A 25219-nucleotide genomic window follows, 5' to 3' on the forward strand; every position below is an offset into this window, starting at 1 on the left:
AGTGGAGAAGAGGGTCCACGGGGGGAGAAGGGCGGGGACAGGGGAGAAGAGAGGCCCCAGGTGGACAGGTCTTCTCCCAGGGAAGGGGCTGAGGACCCACCCATCACCAGCCAGGCCCCCACGGCAGGAGGTGCTGGCGTCCCTGGCTGGGGCAGGAGGAGCAAAAGGAGACGTGAGGAGACAGGAGACTGGCCGGGCCGGGGACACAGGCTCCGCCATCTTGGGCTCCGCCATCTTGTGGCCTGGACAGATCCCTGGACAGCCAGAACACCCCTCCCCAGGGGCTGGATGTGGAGCCTCGCAGCTCACAGTTCCCCTCGCCTTGGAGAATGGCCCTCCACAAACGGGGCTTCCTCAGCTGAGCCACGCAGGGACCCCCCAGTGGCCCACAGCCCGTGCCCTGCTGGTACAGGTGCGAGAGCCCCTTCTCTGGGCTCTCGGGTGTGAATTTTGCTCCAAGGCCCAAGGCTGGACTTTCCCTGAGACCCTGCCCTCAATAAACCTCACACAACACACAAATCCTTGTCTCGGGCTCTGCTCTTAAGGGTTCTGACCAATAACATTTCCTAGGCAGCACCTTCTAAATTTGAAGAAAATAGAGATGTCCCAAACTCCCTGGGGACAGAGGTAGGAAGGGGGAAGAAGGACTCACTAAGTCTCTGCTAGAAGCTGGTGTTTTCATACATCACCTCTGGTAGTTCCCATAGCACCCCTGCTAGTTAAGGACATTATCAGGTAAGGAAACGGAAGCTCAGAGAGGCATAGGAATTTGTCTAAGCATACACAGCAGGTTCATATGTATCTAGGACTGGCGCAAGCTGTCCAACCTGGGCAGACTCCATCTATCATGATCATTTGTTATTTGTCTCTCCAAGTTGGAAAGAGGTCTCCCTTCTCCTGTCAGAAGGTCCCTAAAAGTCCTTCTGACATCCTTGGAAACATTCTTTCTTCCTTACTGATCGCATGGTTAGGGAAGGTCAGTAGACCGTGACCCCAGACCCAGCCTTGTGGACACAGTTAAAGGTTCAGGATAATCCAAATACGGCCAGTAAGTCCAAAGACATCTACCATTAGACTTTTATCTGTTCTAGCATGGAAGCAGATTTTTTTTTTCCTTCACCCTCAACCCCAGATTTAAACCTAGAAGCACACTGCCCCAGAAACAACATCTTTCCACCATATCACGTCAAATGTCACTAGGATCAGCCATCACCAAGGAAACGGCATGAAGGAATGTAGGCAGAAACCAGATCCTGTTCACATGAACCACTGGATCAAGCCCTGCCTGAAGCCCAGCCTATCATTTTGGTTACATGAGCTGATAATTTTATTTTATTAAAATAGGTTGTTTTTGTTTTGTTTTTATTTTTGCTATTTACAACCTAAGGGATTCTGACAGATAGTGTTTAGAAAGGTCCCTCTTCTAGGGACCATCAAGCATAGGTATTCCTTCAAGCCAGGGAGTGGGTAGCCTGGGAAGGTCACCTACCGTGACTGCTGCTGTTCTCTGCTGTCCTGAAGCTTGAGGAGGGTGGGGAGAAGAGCAGGCTCAGGAGCTGGTCTGGGCTGGAGACGTGGGCAGGAGGCCGTGTAGTCCACAGGCTCAAGGCAGCCAGGACATGGCCACAGGGTCCTAGAGAAGAGGGGACGCAAGATTGAGCAGTGGAGTCCCCGTGAAGGACAAGGGGCTCATGGGCCCAGGGAGTCGGCGGATGGGGCCACACTTCGGGCGAGTCCATCATCTGTTCCTCGCCCTGGCATCTTAGTCCCCCTCCCCAGGTCCCTCCAGGCTGCGGGGCAGCCTCTGCAGAGGCCGGACTCAGCCCAGGGCGGAGGCAGCCAGAGCGGCCCTGAAGACCAAGGCAGCCCCCTGTGGTCCCTAGTCTGGACTTCTAATGGTGACGGCCCTCCGCCTGGGGAACGAGGGCTGTGCTTCTGGCATGGACAGTGAGTCCTGCGTGTCCAAGTGCCCTTGCACTTGGGGACCAGGGGCCACAGACTCTGCCTTTGCACCAGGTCCCTGGGCCCATTGTGGGCTGGGGGCCACCCTCTGGACCCCGTCCTCTTCCCAGCCTCTCTTCCAGGCCACCGTGGGCCTCTGGGAGGGAGATGGGCGTGGTGATTTCACACCACCCTTCCAGTGGCCTGGCCTTGGGAAGTCACCCCTCCCCAGGTCCCTCCAGGTCCCACCAACTCCTTAGGCCTCGATTCGCACCCCGAGCTCCGGGTGGCTCCACACAACGGGACAAGGAGGGGGATCCAGAACCACAGCACATCAGGGCTGAGTGGACCCCGGGAACCGCTCCAGCCCAGCCCCCCGGTGGGTGTTCTGTACCTGTGCTCTCTGTCCCCCACGGTCGCCACCAGCCGTGGGCTCGTATTGAAATGCTGTGTGTGACTGATCGAGTTTTTCTTTCCTTGTGTTAATTTACATTTTAATTTCAATAGCCACATGTGGCCTGTGGCTACGCACTGGACAACATAGCTCCGGCCAACCCTCGTGCCCTTCCTAGCCACAGTACACAGAAAACTGAGATCCAGAGATCAGAGGGGACTTTCCCACAGTTGCCCACAGGATGGTGGCAGAGGCAGATGCAGAACCTGGTTCCTCCGACTCCCACCTCACCCTCCATGGCGCCAACCCCGCTGCCCTGATCCCCACACTGCTGCCCCTGGGGAAGGGTGTCAGGCAACTCTTGACGGAACCTACTTCTCCCAGCTGCTGCCCCTGGCCTGCACTCAGTGAAAGTCCCTGAGATTGACTGGGGAAATTGTCCCCAGAGGGAAAGACACCTGTTCACTGCAGGGTTATATAACAGAGTGACGCTGGAGCCTGCGTACACATCCCACACTGGAGGGGACAAGGGAATCACGACCCTCTCCTCTAAAGAATATATTACTCAAGCGGGTGTGGTGGCACCTGCCTGTAATCCCAGCGGCTCAGGAGGCTGAGACAGGAGGATCATGAGTTCAAAGCCAGCCTCAGCAATTTATCGAGGCCCTAAGCAACTTAGTGAGACCCTGTCTCTAAATAAAATATTTAAAAGGGGCTGGGGATGTGGCTCAGTGGTTAAGCACCCCTGGGTTCAATCCCCAGTACCAAAAAAAGAAACCCCAAAAGACTATTACTCAGCCATTAGAAATGATAAAGAGGTGCTGTTGGGGTGCAGAGCCGTGTTCCCCTAACTACATTGAGCAGGAAACTGAGAAAATGGGTGAAGGTGGGCTGAGGTGCAGGGGGCAGGGGCTCCGCTTGCTGCACTCACTCACACCGTCATCCCCACCCATGTGGCTGTAGTATGGCACACTCCATTTCTCAGGGGAGAGCCGAGGCCTAGAGAAGCCATGTGACCTGAAGAAGCTCCGGTCACAGGGGGGTGTGAGCAGAGTTGGGACTGGAGCCTGGGTTTCTGACTCTAACAGACTTCCACAGCTGGCCCGTCCTGCCCTGGCGGTTTTGAGGTACCCTGGCCTTTCTGTTTATTTCCACGTCTTACCTAAGAAGCGAATACAGGGCACTTGCTAAGGGCCAGGCACCCTCTAGGCGCCTTACAAATGCTAACTCCTGCAGTGGCCGTACGAAGAGCAATTATTCTTCCCTTTATCATCTGGATGAGGAAACTGAGGCACAGAGGGATGAAGTCCCTGAGGTCAAGAGCCGCATCTACCTCCCGAACATTCTGCCACATTCCATTACTGTCTTCCCAGGAAAAGCGCAGGGGCCCCGGAGGGAGCAGCCGTTGCCTTGGAGTGGTGGAAACAGGAATGTGCTGGGTTATTTTTCTTTTATTTCATGGAAAATTTTTTTATAGCAATTGAAAGAAAAAAGCTGAAGAAATAACTACATCAAAGGGAAGTCTTTGAAAAAAACAAGGACACACATACACAAAATTAAAACTTATCAAATCAAAGCTACTGATGCATCCAAGAGACCTTGACTGTGAGCATGAGCCACTCTCCAGCAGCAAAGCTAGTCTCTGGTTTTTCCACCAATTTCCTGAGCTGGAACCACGCTCTCCTTCCTGGGTGAGATCCTCACCTCAGAGGACAGCAGGGAGCAGCCCTGTGTGGAGATAGACTTCAATCAACACCTCCAGCCCCTGCAGGCAGGCTCTGGGCCCTGCTGCCCGCAGGACTTCAGCCACAGGCAAAGGCTGACCTCAGGAGACCGTGGCATCTGTGGCATCCAGGCTCCTGCCTCCAGGCAGGCAGCCTCCATCCACAGGTGAGCAACTGAGGCCCCAAAGCTGAAAGACCTCACCCGAGGTCACATGGCTATGGAAGGAACCAGGCATGTGTTCATGCACGTGTGTCTCCCACAGCTGTGGTGCTTCCGGCCCAAGCATCCCAAACCTGTCATTTAAAAGGCAGGTGACTTCCGGCTTATGCGCACACTACATGCACACAATTGTTATATCATTAACTGCTCCAGTAACCACAATTGCATCATCTCCTGTTTCTCCTTTACAGGTTTCTCTGTTACTTTTTTTTTTTTTTTTTTTTTTTGGTACTGGGGATTGAACTCAGGGGCACTTAACCACTGAGCCACATCCCCAGCCCTATTTTGTATTTTATTTAGAGAGAGGGTCTCGCTGAATTGCTTACGGCCTTGCTAAGTTGCTGAGGCTGGCTTTGAACTTGCAATCTTCCTGCCTCAGCCTCCTGAGCCGCTGGGATTACAGGCGTGCGCCACGGTGCTCAGTTTCTGTGTAACTTTTTCATTCATTCACAAAACTCTTCTGAGCACCTGCTAAATGTAGGTATGTGTACTAGAGGTGCTGGGGTTTCACTGGGGTGCAAAACACACTTATTTGATATTGTTATGAGGTCAAGGGATACAGAATGAGAAGCAAATCATAAATAATTCCAAAGAGTGACCAGCGCAATGAAGACCATAAGAACCTGGTGAGGTGAAAGAACACTTGTGGTGGGGCTGGGGGACCCTCTAGCCAGACGATCAGAGACTCCTGAAGAGTTTGCCTTTGCAGGTACGTGGTGGAACTGAGGCGTGAGGGAGGCTGGGATCCTAAGGGCCAAGGTGAGGGTTGGGGATCTTATATCCCAAGCACCATGAAAAGTCACTGAAGGGTTTTAACCAGGGACGTGTGGTGATGTTTCCTCCACGTTTACGTTCTCCGGAGCTTCTCAGTGGAGGCTAAGCTACTCCCCAAGAGCTGGGTGCTAGAGAGGAATCAAGGATGACTCTTGGATCTCCAACCACAGACAGTGCTGCTTTTACAACCAGACCCACCCCCCCACCAAATTAAAAATAACTATTAAAAAATACCAAGCAGATGAGCCGCCCATGGAGCCGCCTACCCCTCCTGGTTGAGTCTCACGTCCCCTGGGGGGGGCATCTTCCTTCCCCGAGACCCCATTCTGTTCCCCCGTCCTGTACATGGCACACAGGGAGGGGCAGATTGGGCCTCACCCTCAGGTGTCAGGAGATAAGACTGCTCCCAGGGACAGGACAGGTGCTGAGGACTGGTAGCAGCATTTAGGAAAGGCCGGAGGAGGGGTCAGGCCATCCTGGTTTGAGTCCCAGCCCTTCCCCTTGCTGGCTGTTGGGCCCTGCGTGCGGTCTTTCCCTTCCCTGGGCTCTGTTCCCTCATCTTGAACGAACCCACCCTAATCCTCCCACACAAAGCTGAGATGAAGATTCAGAGGAATGATGGCCGTCAATAACGGGCATTTATAAATCTTAGCACCCTGCCCCTGCTTTCAGAAAGGAGCTAAAAAGCTCATTTGGGCTTAAACTAGTAAGTTTCACATGCCTTCTAATAAGACATTTTAGAAATGCTACACAGAACGCTAGAAAAGACGGTGGCAAGCCTCTGAGTTCACCCCCTGGTCTTGCTCAGGTAACTACCCATCAAAGATGACAGGGGCTCCAGCCAGGAGACCTCATGACATTCTCGTGGATAAGATAGAAAAAAAGGCCAGGTGCTCAGTGGTTCATTAAACAGCCACATCCAAGAGGAGGTGGGACTGGCGACCCTGCCAGGATTCTCATAGCGTCCGCAGTGCTGGTCCCTGGTCCTGCCTGGAACAACGTGTTTGTCAGAGACTAGGACAGAGTCTTGCAGGTAGATCCACCCTGTAAGGGGGTCAATTAGGGAGGCAGGGTCCCCTGTTCAAAGTCCTCTGCTCGCTTTATGACAGCAAAGTAGACAAGAGGGTTACCAGATTATGGGGGGTGGGTGGGTCCTGTGAGTAGCTCCAAGGACCAGCTGCTCAGGGTGCAGTTGTGCAAATCATCTGGGGGCCCAGAGGTCCTGGTGCCAGCTGGGACCAGCTGCTCTAGCTTTTGAGATGGTCCAGCCACTTACAGAGAATCATGCCCAGTCACCAGAAGATGGAATCTGCTTAGAGGCGCCTCATCAGGAAGAGGAGCCCATGTCCCTTGGAGAAGACTCAGGGACCTGGTCAGGATTTCAGGTCCCTGACAAAGTGATATGGCATTGTTAGGTCCAGAGAGCAGACCCGGTGAGAAATAGATTCCAGAGAGAGAGAAATCTCTGTCCAGTCTGTGGAGAAGTGAGTTCCATGTCCCTAAAGGCATGCAACCAAGGTCTGCAGACCCGGTGTATTGGGTGGGAATGTGTACTCAATGGAGGAGCTGCTTTTTGTCCTAGGTGTCTTTAACTGTCAACGTATGAACCAGGGCTGGATTGTATGGGTCAAAGTGGGTGTTACGGAGAGTCAAGGGAAGGGAAGAATGCCCAGAGTGACAATTATTACTATCACTACACTACAGAGCACGGGACACCCCCATCTATTCCCCAGGTGGACCCCCCCAGCCCCCACTGTGAGGCAGACAGGGCACAATGACTAATCTCACTCAGCACAAGAGCGAACCGAGGCCCAGCGAGGGAGCTCTGGGCCCCACAGCACATCAGCCCCAGATTTTCCTGATGGCCTCATACCTAGGGACCTCTCTTCTTCCATGCTTAGGGCCATCCTGCCACCCCTGCCTGGGAGGAGCAGGAATGTTCCCAGGAGTTGCCCAGCTGCCAGGGCTCCCCAGCCCTGCAAGTTAAGGCTCTCTTTCTCATTCCCCGCCCCCCCCCCCAAAAAAAAAACCTGCGAGGAGGCGAATCCCAGCCCAGAAGGCTTCTCTCCCCAGGTTATTTGGGCCCCGCTCCTCTCCCCTTCTTCCCCTGGTGGTCTTGCCACAAGCCCTTAAGTTTGACTCCTTCAAACCAAATCAGGGCCAAACACTGGCTTTGCACCAGAACTGAGCTCCAGAAGAAAAGGCAAGCCTCCACAGAGGCAGGAGGAAGGCCCCTGGCAGGAGGTGGGATCTTCCTGGGGGCTGGGGCTGACCAGGTGGGGACACTGTCCCCCTGATTTGTATCACAGCACACACAGAGCGCTCAAGATGGAAGCCAAATGGAAGTATCTCACTCTATAGGCGAGGCAACGCAGGCCCAGAAAGATGAAGGAACCGGCCCAATTCACAAGATCAAATTGAACAGAAACAGCTTTTAAGTGCTGAGCCTGGATTTGAACCCAGGACTGACTGATTCCAAAAATGCTGTGCTTTGCCATCCCCCCCACACACACACACCACCACTGCCTTTGCAGAAGCATGAGGCAGCTCAAATAGGCAGTCTGGTAAGTCGAGGGAGACATGGGGGGTACAGAGAGAGAAATCAAGAGGATATGAGACAACACAAGGGCAGAAACAGAGACCAAATTGGCAAGTGGACCCTGCAGGGGCCAGAAGCAGGCAGCTCTGGAAGCGGCCCTCTTGATCAATAGCAGGCCCTTGAATGCAGCCCCTGCTGCCATCTGCCCTCAAATCTAGCCACTAGGGTTCCCTCTCCACCCTCAGCTGCCTAGACCAGAGGAACCGCCAATCACCAAGCATGTCCCCTGACTGTTGGGTGAGCACAAGCCAGGCCGCTGTGGGCCAGCCTGCAGCAGGAAGGTGGGCAGGGGGAGCAGGGCCATCTGCCTGGCCAGAGGGTCCAGGCGCCCCATGTGGCTGAGCAAGTACTCTGGGCGAGCCTTGTGTCCCCATGCCTAGCTGGCAGCAGAGAACAATCAGCCTGTTCCCAAAGCACTCAGGGCTTAAAGCAACCGCTTTCTGACTGAATATTTAAGAAGAAAATATCTTTTTTTTTTTTTAAGAAAGAGAAAGGGAGGGAGAGAGGGAGGCGACCAGCAAAGCAGGAGGAGGGAAGGAGGGAGGGAGAAACCTACCCCGTTGCTGCAGTCAAGGTCACAGGCACCGGTGCGGGGCGGGCACAGGCAAGGAGCCTTTAATCTGGGAGTTCAGGTCGAGAAAACTAAACGCTTGAAGCCGGAGTACATTACTGCCCTGAATGATCTGTCGGCTCCTATTAGGCTAAATATCTCTGTATAATGGGGAATTATCCTCTGAAGAGGCAACTGCCTGCCTCTCGGGGAGGGGCGGTGGGAACCTTCTAGTCGTGAGGGCTCTCCCACGGGGGGGGGAGGACCATCTCAGAAGGCCCCCCCATCCCACACCCCTCCCCGTAAAGTCACTGTCAGCAGCTGCTGTGCCTCTCGTGATAGGCGCCAGCCTCCCTCCCCCTTCTCCCCAGACTCTCCCCTGCTTCCTCCCTGAGGGGCCGAAACACAGGCCAGAGCTGGGGTCCAGGTCACCTGGGTGACCCCAGGCACATCTGAGCCCCTCTGAACCTGCATTTCCTAGTCTAGTAGATGGACATAACCATACCCACCCAAAGGCTGGCCACGGTGGGTAGGAAGCTGGCACTGAGCCCAGCACAGAGGGGGCACCTGGGCCTGCCCAGGTGAGAGCCTTCCTGTCCTCCTCCCCCGCACAGGCCCATCTAGGGCACCCACTCCCCTCCAGAAAACCCCTGCACCCACCCAGGTCTCTTCCCTCTTAGGCTCCGCTGCCAGAACCCCATCTCTGAGCCCTCCCAGTTTTCAGTGGTTGTGGAGTGGGGCAGCATTTGCTCCTTACACACACACACATACACACACTCACACTCACACACACTCTCACACTCACACACACTCACACACACACAAACACACACACACACACACACACACAGGCCTGGGCACCCTGGGCTGCACAGATTTGCAGGCTTGCAGGCAGGAGCTGCGTGAACCAAGAGCAGAGGCATGTCAGGCATGGGCTCCGCCGCAGACGGGGTGACACTCAGAGGAAGGCAGTTGGCACCTGTAAGGCCAGGCCAGGGAGCCAGGGATCCCAGGACGTGGGTCTGGGGGAGTAGGGTGGTGGAGTAGGCCAAACCATCAGCAGGACTGACCAGGGCAGCAAGGTGGGGCTGGGACCAGGTCAGAGGAGCATGGAGGTGGGGCTCAGTGCAGGGTCCCTGGGACAGGGCCGTGTGGAGGGTTTTTTCTTTACTACTCCAGCCATAAAATGTCCCAGAAGTCAGGAGGGGCAGGGCCGATCTGGGCAGGCGGGTGTGAGGCCAGGCGGCTCTAGCTGGGTGGGGGGTTCCTCAGATCACATCTGACTTCAGGGCTCCCACGCTGTCCTCAGCCTACAGCAAACCCTGGGACAGCTCCAGGTGCAGCCCCTGCTGCAGGCCACATGGCTAGCTCGGGAGGGACAGCCTGGCACTCACAGGTAAGATGCCTACAGTCCAGCAGCACATTCAGAAAGGAAGGCCCCCCAGAGCAGGTAGGGGACATTGTGTGGCTCACTCCTCACTGTGGCTGAAGGTCCAGCCCAGGGTCCCTGCTGCCTGGGCAGCTGCTTGTTCATGCATTCATCCAGCAAATGCCTCCAATACTGTCTGCAAATTAAGAATACAAAATGCCCAAGATCCTGCAGCAGGGGCTCAGTCCAGTGGGGCCAGGAGAGGGCACAGGGAGACTGAGACAACCCTGGGGCGGTGAGAGTCAGAACCCAAGGGCTGTGAGAATACGGTAGCAGGTTGGTGACGGGGAAGGCTTTCAGGAGCAGGCAGCCTGTAGGGGTCCTGGAGGAGGACTTGGGTTTGCAAGCAGTGAGAAGGGCACTGCAGGCCAGGGGCACCCCCACAGCCAAGGCCCAGTGGCTCAAGCAATGGGCTGGAGAGAGAGCGCCCCCTACTCAGGACCAAGGGTTCAGCTCTTATCCCAGAAGCCATCAGGAGCCTGAAGAGTTTTAAGTAGGAAGTGACAGGGTCCAAATCTGTGCTTCAGAGACATCACTCAGTGGCCACCGGGTGGAAGATGCATTACACAGGAGAAGACAGGAGGCAGACAGCCAAGTTAGGACTGAGGCAGTAGCCGGGGGAGAGAGGGTGGGGTCTCGGGTAGAACATACAGATGGAGAGGAGGGGCAGGTGCAGGAGGGAGTGGGGACCAGTGAGGGCTCGGGGTGTAAAACCCTGCCACAGCAACATCCTGCGAAGCGCTGTGGACGCCTCATGTTCAAATGACACTGTCAAACTTCGCAAGGCTCTTTGAAGTCCATTAGTGATTTTGATGTGCACCACACTCAGGTGAGGCAGACACCCAGGAATTTGTTATTTAGTTCATCAATTCAATAAGCCACTGTTGAGCGCTGTTATGGTTTGGATGTGAGGGTGTCCCCCCAAAGCTCAAGTGGGACAATGCAAGAGGCTTCAGAGGGGAAAGAACTGGGTTATGAGAGCCTTGACCCCATCAGTGAATCAATCCCCTAGTGGGATTAACTGGGTGGTAACTGAAGGCAGGTGGGGGTGGCTGGAGGAGGTGGGGTTGGGGGCGTGGCTATGGGGTGCAAATTTGTATCTGGTGAGTGGAGTCTCTCTCTCTCTCTCTGCTCACCATGTGAGCTGCTTCTCTCCACTACACTCTTCTGCCATGATGTTCTGCCTCACCTCGAGCCCTGAGGAATGGAGCTGGCCTTTTAGGGACTATGACCTCTGAAACCAGGAGAGCCCTCAAATAAACGTTTCCTGTCCTAAAATTGTTCTGGTCAGATCATTTAGGCACAGCAACAAAAAAGCTGACTAAAACCAGGGTCCATTATGTTCCAGGCACCATGATGACCTACTCAACAGAAGGGGAAACTGAGACCCAGAGATGCTGCCCAAGAGTTCCAGGAGGATGTCCAGCAGCAGGATGGTTTGGAGATGTCCTCCAGAGTTGGGGAAGGAGCTGTGGAAAGACAATTGCCCAACTAGGAGTGGGTCATGGGCTGGGACAGGATGAGCTTCAGTCGGGAGGGGAAGCATGTCCTCCTCCCCTTGGGACGAGGTGGGAAGACAGAGGCATTGTGGGGGAAGGAGGTGTGACCACAGGGGAGGGCTCTGGCCTCTGTGGGCCAGAGGCTGAGGCAGTGGTCGGGGGCCCACTTGCATTGCAAGCCATTGGGCGTTGGCTCCTGGTGCCCCTGGTCTGCAGGGCAATTAGGCCCAATAGAGGGGGCACGCAGGCAGGGCCAGAGGGTTCAGAGTGGGCACATCTGGAGAACTAGAGCTGGGTTGAGCCCCCTAAAGTGGCCACAGTGAGACGGGAAGGTACAGGGGTCAGGGAGTCCCTGAAGACAGGAACGAGCCTCATGGACTGTGCAGGCAGGTGGGTGCTACATGGAATGGCTTAGGGTGCTCTAGGCTGGAGCAGGGTGAAGAGCCAAGAAAGGAAAGAACCTCCTCAGAGGCAGTTCCCCAGGGCCCCAGAGATGTGTCTGGAAAGCCAAGAATAGCCTAGCTTCCCCCACAGTGCGGTCATGCTTCCATGACGGGAGCCGCAAGTTGGGAGCCGCCTGGATCAAGCTTCTCCTGATTCCCTCAAGTCCAGCCCCTTCTCCTCTATGCATTCACATTTTCTGCCAGGGATCTTGAAGTCTCCCCACTTCCCTGGGCCCTACTCCCCTGTCAGCAAGCAGGAGCAACCCCTATCTCATAGCTCGCTGCTCAAGAAAGCGCCAGCCCAGTGCCTGGCACACAGTAGGTGTACACCCTGTCCCACCCTGGTGGTGGAGCCCTATGGCGTCTGGTCCTCACGGCACCCCAGCCTGGAACACACTAAGTGCTTAGTTAACTTTTACTGACCCAAGTGTAACCACTAACCTGCTGGTGGTGATGTGTCCGGGCCAGAAGGCTGCCCAGGGAGCAGGGGCAAGGACACAGTGAAGGTCCAGGTCATAGGAGACCCGGCTGTCACCATGCACAGTAATCTCAGTAATTCAGTAGGCCAGTGTGGCGCCAGAGGGCAGGGCCACCCTGGGAGGGCCCTGGGCAGATGGAACACCCAGGCCTCCACACAGCACCTGCGGCCCCATGAGCTGCTCCCTCCAGCTCACCCCACTGAACCTTGGAATCCACCCCCCTGTGTGCCAGGCCCTGCCCCAGTCCAGAGCACTGAAGAGAAACGGAACTAAGTCAAAGGAAGGAGGAGCCACTCAGGAAAAGGAAGCCTGGAAGACTCCACAAAGGTGGTGGTTTTTTAATGGCTTGAGCCTCATCTGGCCCTTCTGTGAAATGGGACTGTTCTACCAGTGACAATGACTCTTACGAAGCACTTTGAGCATCTCCTCTGTGCCAGGCTCCATGTGAACTCTCTGTGCCCAGAGAGATCAGGGTGGAGCTGAGGCCAAGCCTGCCTTCCTCCTGACTCCCAGTTTTGCTGGACAGGCTGGTGGAGGGCCTGACTGGGGCCTGGGCCTGGAGCGGGGTGGGTGTCACCAGCGGTCAGGGGCTCCCAGTTGTATTACTCCAAGTATTTTTCAGCATCACTCCAGTGGCCACTGCTGCTGAACCTGGGTGTGCAGGGCAGGGGTGGGGAGGGATTCTTCTAGAACCAGAGGCCGTGAGGCCAGAGGCTGCCTATGGCTGCAGCCACAAGCCCAGGGCTGGTGGGTTGGCAGGTTGAGAGGAGGTGATAAGAGCAGGGGACAGGGAGGCCTCTCCTTGGGCTTTTAGCACCCATCTTCCCATGCATCCCTGCCCCAAAGCACCCCTGCATCCCCAATGGGGTGAGGCATCAGAGGCCTGTGGAGTTTGGGAAGGCTTGCCCAGGGGAAGAGTTGGGGAGATGGTCAAAGAGAGGTGGAAATTCAGCATGGAACTAGGACCCACACCACCTGTGGGCCAAGGCCAGGAGAGGGGTCAGGAAACCTAAGAGAACAGGTGTCCAGGTGCCTGCAGCCCCACACCAGAGCATCATTCCTTTGAGTTCTCAAAGGTGTTTGGTTTCCACAGGGCTTTTGAGCCTGGGAGAGTCAACTTCAAGGATCCCTGGCAGTGGGAGGCAGGACCCTGGGGTTCCACCCTCTCCTGTACCAGCACACTGTGTTTCTTTGCTCCAGTGGCTTGCCCTACCTGTTCCCCAGTTGTCTATCTGCAACATGAGAAACCCAGGTCTACAGGCTGGGGATACCTCTAGAGTGGATGGAGATGCCCCAAGCAAGCCGCCTCTCCCAATTCCATAGAAGATATCAGGTCCTGTGACAGGGCCCGACATCCTGGTGGATCACGAGGTTGAGGCTGGGCATCACAAATGATCCTAGCCTCCTATCCAGGAACTTAGGGTGTGGTGTGCTTTGGTTACTATTCCATTTGGAGAGCTTCAGCCACCGACTGAATGCTTGGTGACACACTCCATGGCCCTCCTGTATTCTCTAAACAAGGCCAGGATGCAGGTATCAAAGGCTGATTTTCTAGGTAGGACACTGAGGCCCCAGGCGTGCCAAGGTGTCCAGGAGAGCGGTGGACACCCCACAGGTGTGGTTTGGTTCAGCACCCTGGACAGCTCCTGGGCTCTGTACCACACCCTTGGCTTTGCAGGCTTTCCCCAGAGCCCTCTGCTGACCTGATCTTCACCCCATTTCCCTGCTGCCCAGCTGCATGGATCTCTCCTGGCCCCTGTGTGGCTGTGATCTGTGCCACACAGCACTGGGACCTCAAAAGTGTAGCTCCTTCCTGACTTAAATCTCACCCTCCCGGCAGCTCCTTAAGGCAGGGAACAGTCTCCCTCCTGTCCATGACATGGTCGGGGCACACAAGGGACTGAGAGGAGCCCTCTGGCTTTGGATCAGGCAGATGTGGACGGGAACTGAACCTGGGAATCTCTAGGCTCCCCCCTTCATCTTGCTGAATTTCAGACTCCCCAGCTGAGAAGCCAACTGTCCCTGTCCATCTCACAAGTCCCCGGGGGTTTTCATAAAACAGCGTGGATAAGCCTCGCCAGGGGCCCATCCTTCCTCAGGTCAGCCTGCTGATACGCCCTCGGCTCTCTTCCTCCTAGGACTTCACTCAAATTCTGGAACACTTCCCCATGAAATTTTCCAAATGACTCACAAATGGGGGACTCTTGTCACTGAGAAATGTCAGGAAGACCCAAGAGAACAGCTGGCACAGTCCCACTCATAGGACATGATCCCTTCATGCCCACATGGGTTTTCAGATCCTGCTAGGGACAGAGAACGCCTAGGATATTGATGGTGAAGGGCGGCCTTTCCCCGCCCCCATGAATATGTTAATATACTGTGTGTCTTCACACAAGTCTCCTCCCCTCTCTGGGCCTCAGTTACCCCATCTGCAACATGGGGTGTTCAGGCATACAGCAGGAAAGGGTGGCACTCCTTCCCCCACTTCTTGAAAGCAAAAGAGGAAATGCCACTTGGGGTAATGTCTAGGGTACTGGGAAGGACTCTTGAAGTCTCTCAGATCCAGGACAACAATGCCAAAAATGCGTCCACCAGGGCTGACAGATTCCTTTACCCTCTAACCAAGGGCCAGGCTCAATCCCTGGGTTCCAGGTGGCCCTGCAGACAGGCTCCGCCCAGTACCCAGCAGCTGGGGACAAGCCCTACCTTTATGTTCAGGCCTCGGGAGAAGATCTAGTTCATGCTCAGGCCCAGCTGACCTTCCTACTGAGTGTCAGCCTTGGAAAACGAGCAAGGAGTGGCTCTTCCCCTTAACCAGCCGGTGACCTCAGAAAGCCACTTCACCTTTCTGAGTGCCAATTTCCTGATCTGTAACATGGCAACAATAATACCCACCATTCAAGCACTTAGTGTGTGGCAGGTTCTAGAGGAACTGGAGGCGTCATGACCAGGTTCCTGGCCAGGGACTTGAGCTTTTCCTTGCCAGGGCTCAGAGCAGGTGACATCAGTCTTGGGCACTTGGCTAGCAACAGGCCCCACGGGGAAACAAGCAGAGAGCTCACAGGGCGTGCAGATGAGGTGGGGCCTCAGTTCTTCCCCAGACACCTATACTTAGAGAACTGTGCTGAGCTTTGATCCTGGTCACACACTGGGCTATGACCTAGGACACACACTGAGTCCCGACTCTGGCCCTGCTGACCCTGGACACAGAACGGGCTCAGTGTGTGCGTCACATGATCCCCCTGAGCCGTTTCCTCATCTGCAGGAGGGTCATGATCTTTTCTGCCTCCAAGCTGTGGTGAGCAAGGGCTGGGGTCACAGGTGTGAGTAGCTGGTGTCCTATTCTGGTGGACACAGAATAGGAAGCGACACTGCGTTGCTGCTTATGGCCTCCATCAGCTTCCCCTTCCTCTCCCCACTGACCACGCCATGATCCACAAGCTTGGCCTGACCCTGCCCTCCTGCTCCCCTCCCCCCATGCCACAAGTGTCCTTCCGTCCCCTCCACGCCACAAGGCTCTCCCAGGCATGGAATGCTCTTCCCCTGACCAGCCCACAGTTCCTTTCTCCTCCTCCATCTGAGGCCTCCTCACAGAGTCCTTCCCAGACTGCCTGACTCAGTGAGCCAGTATCCTCTCCCACCTCCACAGTCTCTATTATTCCTTTGTCACGATTTGCAGTTATACATCCATTTCTTTGTTTATCTTAGCGTCTGTCCCCATCCCCACTGCAACAAAAACTGTGAGCTTCATGAGGAAAGGGGCCATGACTGCTTGGCTCGTCATATCCCCAGCGTCTAGCACAGAACCAGGCACACAGCAGACGCTCAATAAACAGGAATCCCCCTAAGGTGCAGGCGCAGACCAGCGTCCACGCTCCTTCTTTCTCCACCAGTCCCAGACTACACCCAGAGTCCCAGAGGAGGCCTTGGCAGGCGTAGACACCCAGAGAGGCAGAGACCTGCCTCCCTGGCCAATGCCTACAGCTGCAGCTACCCCAGATGCCATGCAGATCCCCTGGAGAGACAGCACGGCCAGGGACCAGCGTAGCAAGACCTGCTGCTACTGAGACTGTGCCAGGGGCTGGGTGTTCTTGCAGCAAATCACCTTGGCAGGTGGCAGGCAGTGGGCAGGAACAGGATGTGCCCACATCGTCTGATGCTCCAGAAAAGACAGAGGGGAAGAAAAGAAGAACAGGAGGAGGAAGAGGAAAAGGAGGAGGAAGAGGAAGTGGAGGATAAGAAAAATAATCCAAGCTGGCCCCTTTTGAGCACACCCATCCTGGTGCTGGGCTCCAGCAGGCGTGGCTCAGCCCAGCCGAGGGCCTGACTCGGAACAACTTGGCTGTGGAGAGCGGGTGGCGGGGCAGGGCTAGCTAGGCCCCCCCACAGGGTTCGTAGACTTGAATCATGGCATCAAACCACTGTGACCTCTCCTAGAAGTCTTGGAAGAGTAAGGCGCCAAATGGTATCTGTTCCCTGGCATTCGGGGCCCTTGGCATCTCCCAGCCTGATCCCTATAATCACCTCCCAGAAATCCAGATTCCCATCTCCCACCAGCAGGCCACAGCCGTCCACACACACCTCTGGGTCTTAAATGCCCTTGCTCAGCCCCGTCTGACTGCCCAAAGTCCACCCTGATCAAGTCCCACTTCTGCACAAAGCAGTGCTGTCTGCCCAGCCCCTGAAGCCCACGCTCCTGCAGTCCCCCCACCCCACCCGGAGCAGCAGCAGAGGGATCCGCACAGCAGGAAGAGGCCGAGGGGGGTGAGTGGGTACAGAGCAGGGGCAGGAAGAAGGCCCTGAGTGGTGACAGCTTGGAGCCTCCTGTTTCCCCCCTGGCCACGCCCACCCCTGACCAGGGAGAAGATGGAGGGAGGAGGAGGCACTCTCTGCCCTTAAGCCTCAGTTTGGGGGAGACAGGGTCCCTGCCCCTAGGAGTCACTGGCCTAATGAGGAAGGCCAGCGGTCAGGTCCAGCCGTGCCGTTCGTCTATGCACTGGAGAGAGCTGCCCGGCTCTGGGTACCGCTGAGGCTCTGCAGTGCTGGAGTGGGCAGCCCAGCACCCCTGCAGGACCCCTGGAGAGGCGAAGACGCCAACAGGGTTCCCTCAAGCTCGCCTCTTCAGGCCCCAGGGCCCAAGCAGTGACAGGGTGAGTGGAAAGAGCTGTGTGGTGGCCGTCCAGGGGGCTGAGTGGGTGCACAGCAGGGGCACCTGGACCAGGCCGGCCAGTCAGGAAGGGTCTGCAATGAGGTGCAGGGTGCTGACAGGCAGGTGGGTCTGGGGCAGACTGTGTCTGAGGAGACTCGGGGTCTCATCCCTCAGGCCCTCCTCCAACTCCTCACCCACAGGCTTCTGGGTCTCCCCCATAGCTGTGCCATCACTGGACAGCAGCCCCACCCCGCCCCAAGGGAGCCACTTTACCAGGTTCTGCAGACATTGCTGACATTTCCACATGCTGCCATCCTCTGGCTGTGGCCCACCTGGCCAGTCAGTGGGGACCCAGGTGGTCCCAGGAGCCTGTCAGGGTGATGAAAACTGAAAAGGTCAGGGTGGCAACCAAGCCCCACAGCACGGTGGGGGGGTGCCCTGGCAGCCTCTCCCCTCCCCCTGCAGCTCCCCACAATATTCTGGCAGCCCTGGGGGAGGGTGGAGCTTGAGGGGTGGCCCTGGCTGTGCATGTCTTGGACCAGGATGAAGGAAAGGGAAGCAGCCGTCCCAGCAACCACCTCCCTACACACATGCACGCATGACCCCCTGGGCTGGGGCAGGACAGCAGGGGACAGCGGAGGGGAAGCCACAACCACTCTGTGCCACCGAGGGACACTGAGGATCCAGTTCACTATACCACACGTTCCCCTCAGTGGCCACCAGATCCAGCATGATGCAGACAGGAGAAAGAGAGAGACCTCCTCGGCCAGCCACCCCCGGGAACGGGAAGCGGTGCGGATTCACTTCCTGCTCTGTGCCCAACACAGGCACCAGCACCTGCGGCCACCGCCCTTGCTCACCACAGCCCTGAAGCAGAGATGATCCTGACCATTCTGCAGATGAGAAAATAGCTCAGAAGAATCATGTGACTCGCCCACAGTCGCACCGCCAGGAAGAGATGGAGCTTAAAATCAGGTCAGCGCTGGGGCAGCGGGGATTTTAGCCAGATGCCCAGGAAATCCCCCAAACAGGTGGAGGAGAGAGCTTGATCCTAGCCCTTCCCAGGAGGCTGTTGGGCAAAAGGACTGGGCAAGTGGGCTGAGGGCAGGGGACTGGACCTATTGACCTCCAGAATCCACCCAGCTGTGCTGTTTGGGAACTGGTGGGCAAGTTCCATCAGCCTCCAGGAGGGTGGGCTGGGGAAGAGGTGGGGCAGCCTGGGAATGCCCAGAGATGCTCTGACCATTGGGGTCCCCCAGGACACCAGGGGTGTGGTCAGGCAGCTCTGACTTTCTGGGGCCACCAACAGAGACCTGAGTGCCCAGGTCCCAGTAGAAAGGGGGCTGGAAGGGAGGCAAAAGTGAGGGGAGGCTCTCTCTTCCAGCAGCCAACTAGCCTGTGGGGAGCCGGGTCCTGTGGTTTTGACAGCAGCGACACGAGCTCGTCCAGAATCTCTGTCTTGCGCGAGGTAATTACAGTTCTTCCCGTGTAATGAGATGGTTTTTAAAGGCCATTCAAAAGAAATTTCCCATAATGAGGTGAGGGGGTTTACGGTGTTAGACATCAAGGCAGTTGGTAATTGGTGGGACCCAGGCTGAGTCCTGGAGGGAAGCGATGGGAATTTGCGCATCTATAAGGAGCGAGAGAAGAGCAGGCGACGGCCGAGGAGGGAGGACGGCAACTTGGCCTGAAAAGTTTCTGCCGACATCAGCAGTCCAGTGGGCCCTGAAGAGTGGCCAAGGGCACGGGGAGGCTGGGTCCCTGCTGGACAGAGGAGGCTGCTGGAACTGAGTGGGGCAGGGGCAGAGGGAAGACCGACGGGATGGAAGTCTGTAAACAAAGGTGCTGGGGTGAAGAGTTTTCCCAATCTGTGCTGACATAACTAGACACTGGGACGGGGACTGGTGTCCTTAGAAGAGGTAAATTTGCTCAGAGACACACACGGGTGAGAGAAGCCACGTGAAGATGGATGCAGAGGCTGGAGTGATAGCCACAGATTGCCACCACCAGAGGCTGGAAGAGGAGAGGAAAGAACCTCCCCTAGAGCCTTCAGAGAGAGTGTGGCCAGGCCGCCATCTTGAATCTAGACTTCTAGCCTCCAAAAGTGTGAGGAGTGAATTCTGTTGTTTTAAACTCCCGGGTTTGTGGTCATTTATTCAACTGTGATTTAATGTCTTAGAAGGCAGAGAAAAATCCAGTCTCCCTGGACCCAGCTGCTGCAGACTACAATAACATCGCTACTAAAGGGCCTTCCCGATGTCTCCTGAATCTTTGAAGTGGCACTGCAGGCCCACTGCCCTGACGGGTGTGCCCTGGTAGAGTCACCAGGAGCCTCTCAGACAGCACTTGACTGAGAGATGCTGCACTGGTCAACCAGACCCTATGGAGCACTTTCTGTGTGTGCCAGGAGGGCGGGGAGAAAGCCTGGGGGAGGGCAGGAGCTCACATCTCCTAAGAGACGAGTCCCCGAAGAGCACAGCACTCAGGGAGACATCCTTGGGAATCCCCAGACCAAGACTGACCTCTGGCTGAGCATTCCAGTCCCCCTTAGGAGGACAGAGGGAGATGGCAATGCCCAAGAGAGTTGGCCTAAGATGGGCACCCAGGGGCTGGAGCGGTCAGCCCCAAGGTCAGGAAGGAGGAGAAGGCAGCCCAGAAACAGCAGCTCCTCTTGCCCCTTCTGGGTCAGGCCGATCACCACACAGGGTCTCCTGCCCGAGGAGCTGGAGACCCGCGCAGAGGCACTAAGCAAGAGCGCGAGGCAGGCTGCCAGCCGGGGCAGCCTGGCTCTAAATGCTGGTTAATTGGCGCTGAGTGGCCGAGGGATGTGAGGAGATGACTTTGAAGTCACCTGGTGTGATGTGTCCAGCAGGAACAATGGGCCACCCAGCTAGCAGAGAGTCACGCTTCCTTCTAATTAGGTGCCGCTTTGAACACGGAGGCATCAGATTAATGAGGCTTACAGCGCTCACCCGCGCAGCGTGGCGGGCTGCCTCTGTTCTGTGATCGCAGTCTGTTGCCAAAACCTTGTTCTCTAAATCAAAGTTTCTCCTGAAACTCTGCTTTGGGTTTGCACTGGCGCCAGCCAGAGAGCTAAGCCTCACCTCCCTTCCTTTACTTTACATACATTCCAGCTTTTTTTTTTTTTCTCCCTCTCTGGAAAAGACTTGCAGGGTGGGGACACCTCCTGCAGACCAGCTGGGGGCAGGAAGGGCTGGGTGGCCCCCACTTTGTGGAGCACGCTGGCTCAGGGCACAGGCGAGCTGGCCCACCACACCCAGGCCCGCAGGCCCCTCCAGCTCCGCTCTTGGCAGCTTGGGGGCGGGCCAGGCCTTAGAGGATCCACTGGCTGAATTCCCATGCCTGGCATCTGTTCCAGAGCCTTCGGGGGCTCTGGTTCACCGATTTTGAGAGAGAATTGAGACATGGGCGGGAGCCAGGCTGCTCGGCCTTCTGCCTCTTCTGCTCTGGTGGGACGCTCCCTTCCCCTGTCCCACGCGGGGCCTTTCTCACCCAGTTCCTCTCCCTTGTCCCCTCCATGAGGCCCCTCCCCTCCATTTCACTAACTGCCCCCCCCTTTCAAAACCCAGCCCCACCCTGGCTCCTCCTTGGCCACCGCAGTCACTGGATATTTTTTTCCTTCACCCAGAACTTCCAGGCCCAATCTGTTTCTTTGACAGGGATTTTTTTTTTTTTTTGGCCTGTATTCTATTGTTTAATGTCACTATCTTTGCTTATTATTTGTCCTGCCTCTGTTATGACATTGTGGCCTAAGGACAGGAGCGTATCTGCGTGACACCCTCCATTAGTACTCTAGGGAGAGAAGACACCACCCTGTCCTCAGCTCCCAGCTGAGGCCCTCGGGCTGCTTCCTTTATGGGGCGGCTGGAACATCCAGATGACACTGGACAAAAGCACATATTCTGGGGGGGGGGTAGATGGCAGAGCAGGGAGTGGGGTGTCCCTGGGAGAGTGTGGGAGAAGATGACGGCATTGGGGCAGGGGCATAGGCCCTGACAGGGAGGCTGGGGCCACTGGGGTTGGACAAGTTGCTAAGCCTCAGTTTCCCTTTATCTAAACAGGGTTGGCCCCAGGACTCGAGGATGCGTGGTTAGACCCAGGCAGCCCTTGCCTCTGGAGTGTGTTCTGTCACTAGCTCTAGGAAGAGGGCCCAGCCCACAGGTGGAGGAGCTGGAACTCGAGCCCAGGAGGCACGCGGCTCCAGGATCCAGCCTCTTCCCCACCGGGTCACTTCCCAGCAGGCCGCACTAGGCTTTGGCAGAACCTGTTGTTTGTGAACCTCCATGAACCCCTCTGGGCCTCCCTTTTTCCATCTGAGGTGTGGGCACTTTGCCGATGATTTCTTCTGGGCGGGGCAGGCTGGCCAGCTCCCCGCTCTCTGGGCCCCTTTCAGACCAGGTCCAAGTCCTTCTCACCCAGAACATTCCTGCCCCTTTCATGCCCACCCTGTGAGCAGGGCCACCCCCATCTGCCTTGTCACTTTCTGGCCACCTGCCCTCATCTATAGAAAGCTGCCATCTGTCTCTCTCTGCACCTCAACCCTTGCAGTGCTCTTGTGACTTCACCGCGCCAGAGGTGACCAGGGCAGGGGCTCTCCATTCCTCCGTGACCTTGGGCTTCCATTCCCTCCAGGCTCTTTTGGCAGCCCCACCTGGGCCCAGTACCCCACAGCCTTAGGTCAAACCCCAGCTTGGCTCTGCAGCTCCTCTGCGCACAATCCTTCCCCTCCCTGGACCTTCCTTCCTCACTGGCCCTCGATGCCTCCTCCCCACCCACCTTTGCCCACGGTGGGGTCCACAACCATCAGCATAACAAAGCCGCAGATGCCCGGCCCCTCCCTTGGCAGCACCTCCATGATGCCCCAGCACCAACCCAACCAGCCCCCTGCAGCAGCCACAGCGGGGAAGCTAAAGGCTTTGGGGGAAACAGCCCCTGCAAAGGCTGTGCCCTCTGTGAGCCCCAAGTCTCCAGCAGACAGTGGCCCTGGCAGTGGCAGCCCCAGTAGCCCACGTGCCTACCCCAACATGGCGACATGGCCCGTTCACGCCCGCTGGCCTCCCAGGCTCTGCAGGCCCGTCACCCTCCACCGAGGAAACAGGAGCCCTTCCAGCAGCCCCTCTTCTCACCTGCGGAGGCATGTGGCCCATCAAAGGCTATGGCTTCCCTGGGCTCGGAACCGCCCTTCTGGGCCCAAGGAATGTGGCCTCATCGGGTCATCTTCGTCCTCGCCCTGCTTGCTGTCTCCATGGACCCCGCGTCCTTCCCACCAGCACACAGTCACATGCTTCTGTCTGCCACCCTTAGGAACCCCTCCTTTAATTACGCGGAGTGTAAAAGAAAATCAATCTCAGAAGGTTACATATTGTTTCGTTCTATTTTTGTCACGCTCAAGAAATAACAAAATTATAAAGCTGGAGGACAGTCTGTGGGGGAGGGGAGGTGTGGTGTCAGGTCTGTGTCTTCATGGTGGCGGGAATGACATAAAGCTGAGACAGAACACCCCCCCCACACACACACACATATACACACGCACCACGCCCATCCACCTGGTGACATCTGAGCAGGTCTGTGGACTGTGTCAGGGCTGATGACCTGGCCTTGGCCCTGACTGGAGGTATGCAAGAGGCAACCCCGAGGGAGGAGGAAGGTGCCCAGCACCATGACCGCCACTGGCTTCACCTTCCTTGAGGGGCCTTCTCTTGGCTTCTGGGATGCTGCAGTCCCTGGCTCTCCTTGGTCACCCTAAATGTCTGAGTGTGCCTCTCGGCCCCCCATGGCTCCTCTTCCCTCCCAACTCTGCACGGTGTCGAGCCAGGGTCCAGGCCCAGCCCTCCCCCACCATCCACAGGGCTTCCTGGGAGATCTTAGTATGCTTGTCTGTCCGGGTATCTGTCTGTCTGTCTCTCTCTCTCTCTCTCCAGTGCTGGGAACTGAACCCAGGCCCTCTGGCACATGCTAGGCAAGCACTCAACCACTGAGCTACACTCCCCTGTCCTGCTACACTAGGTCTTCAGGTGCCATCTCCAGCTGCTGGCTCCCTCACTCCCTGCCCTGCCCAGATGTCTCCCCTGAACTCCAGGCTTGTGAACCCAACAGCCTATAGGGCAACTCTGCAGGAGGAGGTCATCAAAAAGGAACTCCCATCTGTTGGCCCCCAGTCCTGACCCTCACGGCTCCTCCTTATCTCAGGAAACGGTAACCGGGACTCAAGCCAGGAATGGAGGGTCCTCCTCTGCCCTCTGCATGCCCCCCCCCCAGCCCCAGTTCCACCTCCATGATTAGTCTGGAACCATCTGCCCTTCTCCATGTCAGGGTACCACATTACCAAGCCTCCATCTCCATTATCCCATGGTCCCTCTCAGGCCCTCCTCATCAGCCCAAGAGATCTTTTCAAAACTTAAGTCGGATCGTCTGGCCCATCAGCAGCTGCCCCTTGGAAAACACTCCCTGGTCCCAGAGCGCCCGGCACACCTCCCCCACCACACGGCCTCAGGGTCCTCCTGCAGGTGCTCCCCTCCCCCAGGAGTCCAGGTGTCCCATGCATCCCCTCACTGCCCACCAGCCTGCACACAGTCAGCCTCGGTGCCCCGTCCTACTCGTTGAGCATCTGAACCGCCCCCCCCACACTCCCTCCCTGGATGAGGCTGCTCGGTGCGTAGGGGAGGGTGACACGTCTCTGACACCCACAAGCTCCACTCTCCCCAAACAATAACTGAGACCCAGATGACTCGCTGACATGACAATCTGCCCGTGTCTTGGGTGGGAACTGCTTCCAGCAGTAAAAGCTGGGTGTTTTATGGCCCCAGGAAAACATCAGCCGTAACAGGCTAAAATCATCACCCCGAGGCGTCCTCTGTGCAAGCACCCCGAAACCGAGAGCTCTGGGGCGGAGGAGGGCTACTCCCTGCTGCCCTGGCTGCCTGGAACCCCGAGCTCCTGGAAGTGGACCTGCTGGAGCACGGCTCAGCCTACTCTACAGGTGACCGTGGTCCCGTGGGCTGGGACGCTGCTGTGCCTTTTGTGGGGCACACAGCAGGCGGTCAGGATGGACCCTGTCCCTCCCTTTCTTGTGTCATCAGGCACTGGAGGAAAGGTACAGCTGCAGGCCTGCCAGGCAGCATCAGGACCGGGCAGGGCGGGCTGAGGGGTGAGCTGGACACCTGCAGCTCGGCTCAGCCTGCATCCCTGTAGGAGGAGTCCAATCCTAGGACAGGCCCCGTGGCGTGAACTCCCTGCCACAGCAGGGCATGGGAGGGAGACAATTTGGGCTGGTGCCCTCTCTGGTGCTACAATGCCAGGATGTGAGCCATAAGGGGGTGGAGCTTCAGAGTCAGGCAGACACCAGTTCAAATGCCCCCTCTTCCACTAACAGCCTGGGTGGCCCTGGACAAGTCACAGAACCACGCTCAGATGCAACGTCCTCATCTCCACCAAGAAAGAACACAGGCAAGATGTCTCATGCAGTAGGTGCCTACTAAACACCCACGCCCTCCCTATGCATGGGCCTGCAATGGTTCCCTGATTCCTTCTGAGTCATGGTAAATATTTTCAGTTGGCCTTGGTGCTCTCAGATGTCCTCCCTACCTGTCCTCAGCAGGTGACCAGGTCCATCCCTCTCTCCACCCACAGAGGCCAAGGGTCATGCCAGCTCCTCCGGGAAGTCCCCCTCGCGGTGCTCTGACTGGTACCCGGCTCCCCCTCACTTGCAGCAGTGTACATGCCAGACGTGTGAGGCTGGTGGGCCTGAGCAGGTGTACCTAGTGGGTCCCTGGAATCCCATGGTCATGTGGTCAGGGGATGAGAACATGCTGTGTGTGTCCTACAGCAATGACCACAAATATCTAACACTGCATTTGCTACGTATCAGGCACCTTCAGGCAACTCATCAATCTGCACAACAGTCATGAGGGAGGCTCTATTCTTATCTTTATTTTTTTATAGACAGGACAACTGAAGAACAGAGAGGTTAAGTGGCTGGTCCAAAATCACACAGTAAT

The 25219-nt window shown here is 56.6% G+C and overlaps 1 protein-coding gene across 4 annotated transcripts in view; it reads right to left on the bottom strand.

Moving 5' to 3' along the window:
- The window catches only part of Lingo1 (leucine rich repeat and Ig domain containing 1), a 192308-nt gene that overhangs the window by 70894 nt on the left and 96195 nt on the right, over nucleotides 1–25219 (bottom strand). For 2 of the 4 annotated variants that reach the window (XM_058573804.1, XM_058573805.1), the window contains one exon: nucleotides 1490–1633. The gene's annotated coding sequence lies outside the window, so the exon portion shown is untranslated. Of the gene's footprint in view, nucleotides 1–1489; nucleotides 1634–8208; nucleotides 8352–17474; nucleotides 17490–25219 lie in introns of those variants that run through there. The other 2 variants (XM_046428120.2, XM_058573806.1) reach the window with 2 other exon arrangements.

The sequence above is a fragment of the Marmota monax genome, unplaced genomic scaffold (genome assembly GCF_021218885.2).
Source record: "Marmota monax isolate L192 unplaced genomic scaffold, Marmota_monax_Labrador192_F-V1.1 WCK01_AAM20220418_F8-fsc00111, whole genome shotgun sequence".
NCBI lineage: Eukaryota > Metazoa > Chordata > Mammalia > Rodentia > Sciuridae > Marmota > Marmota monax.